Source organism: Agelaius phoeniceus, chromosome 5 (genome assembly GCF_051311805.1).
Source record: "Agelaius phoeniceus isolate bAgePho1 chromosome 5, bAgePho1.hap1, whole genome shotgun sequence".
Taxonomy (NCBI): domain Eukaryota; kingdom Metazoa; phylum Chordata; class Aves; order Passeriformes; family Icteridae; genus Agelaius; species Agelaius phoeniceus.
The window spans coordinates 28,560,576-28,562,878 of record NC_135269.1 but is presented as its reverse complement, the minus strand read 5'-3'; positions in this window follow the sequence as shown (position 1 = coordinate 28,562,878).

The following is a 2,303-nucleotide window of genomic DNA, read 5'->3' as shown; positions in this document are numbered from 1 at the left end:
TTCTCATTTATCTACCATCTCAGCATGATTTAGGATTCTACTTAATGTGCAAAGAAAAAAAGATGGGCTGTGCTGAAGCAAATGGCACCAAAACTCTCAGTGTGGAAGCAGAATATGCTGCCTAAGAAATAATCACGAGCTGACTGAGCCAGCCCTATAGTCCTGTGTGGAGGTTGAAAGTCTCTAAATACACAGAGCACCTACAGGGCTGGTTTAGCTCCTGGCCAGACACTCAGAGTTGAAAAGTACATTTCAGCAGCCACCAAAAAATTCCAATGCCCTAGGCAAAGCGCCTTGCTTCTTGGAAGTGATACTTGTTTCATTCCCTGTGAATTCTGCTTCATACAGCTACTATACAGCACAGCTAGCAGTGAAAGTCAAGATCCTATCATATGAAATTGCTCTCTATATTTTAGCATCATACAATTTGCAGTGTATTTATTATCTCTGTCACATTCCTACGATTCCACTACCAAATGGATAATGCCCACTTTTAAGTGGTTTCCAAACTGCTCTAAAAAACAGTTATAACCATAAAGAAATTAAGGCCTTTTTTTTCCTGGTGTCCTGACTGGTCTTACTCCCCTGGAACTCTGTGGCTTGTCCTTCAGAAACTAATGTCACTGCCCCTACAATGAAAATCTTGTTTATGGGCAAAGAAGAAACCTAATACAAAAATGTATTAGCATAATTGAAATCTTAGCCTAATCCAAGAATTGTTATCAATCCAGGTCTAATTATTATGGGAGAAGAAAGATTATTTCTATGTGCAAAATGTTTTAATAATAATAATACAGTTAAAAATATTATATAAACTGTTTTGCCTCTCTTCATTTGTGTATTGCTCACACTTCCACTCTTTTTTCAGCCTTGCACAATTGCTGGGAATGCCCTGCCTTGCACAGGTGGCCTTTCAGCAAGAGCACCACTTTGGCTTTAAGGACTGGGCTTCTAGCTGCAGTCCTTTCCCCAAACAGGATACACCATCGTGTCCCAATGGTTCCTTACAAATACCAAGAACAAGCACAGCACAGGTACTGGCATAAAAAATGCCATCAAAAGTCCTACCAGCAGGAAAAACTGATTTAACTGAGAGGCTGTTACAGAATGAAGCAAAACATGCTGATCATGTTTATTTAAAATGCCCCAAATTTTTAATGTTCAAGGCTTCAGGGTTTGTCAGGGACGTGCTCACCTATCTGTCTGTAAAATCAGTTGTGCTCCACAGAGGAGATAAGGAAAAAAAGCCAGAGGATCTGGCTATGGTAAAGAAAAGGTTTTAGATTCTCTCTGTACTGAAGCTGGGATGGAATAACAAGTGCTGGCCACAGAAGTGAAACAGGACAGGTTTAGCAGCAAATTAGGACTATAAAGTGGAGTGAGGGTAGAAGACTTGCAGGAATGCTGTGGGTCCCTTAACACTCAGCTGAGAAGGCAGGTGGTTGAAGATGTAAATTATGACTAATGATTGCTTAATGAGGATTAATAGATGCAATAGACATGATCCTCATTGCTGTAGGGAAATAATGGCATTTTGTGCAAGAGTGGCATGGTTTCTTTTCTCCTGATTCTGAGTTCACTTCTACAGACAAGATATTAAATGAACTTGGAAAATCAAGCCTCCATCAGAAAAGGAAAGTAAATCAGGCAGTGAGCTCGACCGCTTCTGAGGGGACACAGGGTAAAGACTCAATCACAGGCAGATCTCTACAGAAAGTTTTGCTACAGGTTCCACGTCTAGCATACCTTTACATTTAGTATATAATTTTGTGTTTAGGGGTAGAAAGCAGGAGTGCAAACACGTATCACCATAAAGGAACGGCTACCTTTTATTTTACCGGGTGAAATAACAAAAAAGTCCCTCCTTCTGTAAAATTCAGCATGACCAGGGTAACAGTTCTATTGCAAGTCAGGAAACAGACGCCGCAATTCTCTATTACTTGGTGTTCCTATTAGTAATGTATTATTGCTATCTTTTATTTCGCTCTGTGGCCATGATGTCCCCGTGTCCCAGAGGTACGGGCACCCCTGATGCCGGCAGTGCTGGATGCCTTTTGCTAAGCACTACAATCTGCGTTTCCAGTTCAAATCGCGGCAGATGTGGTGCCCCTCAAAGCCACTCTCGGCGGGTTTACTGCGTGCCCAGCGCCCCCTCCCTCCGCAGGTGCCAGGGAGCGGCTCAGTGCCCCCGGGCTCGGGGTTCCGTCCCGCAGCAGCCGCCCAGGCCCCGGTGACTGATCCGGGCGCGTCGCCCACCCCTCCGGGCCGCCGTAGCGGCGGGAGCGGCGCGCGGGGGCTGCCGG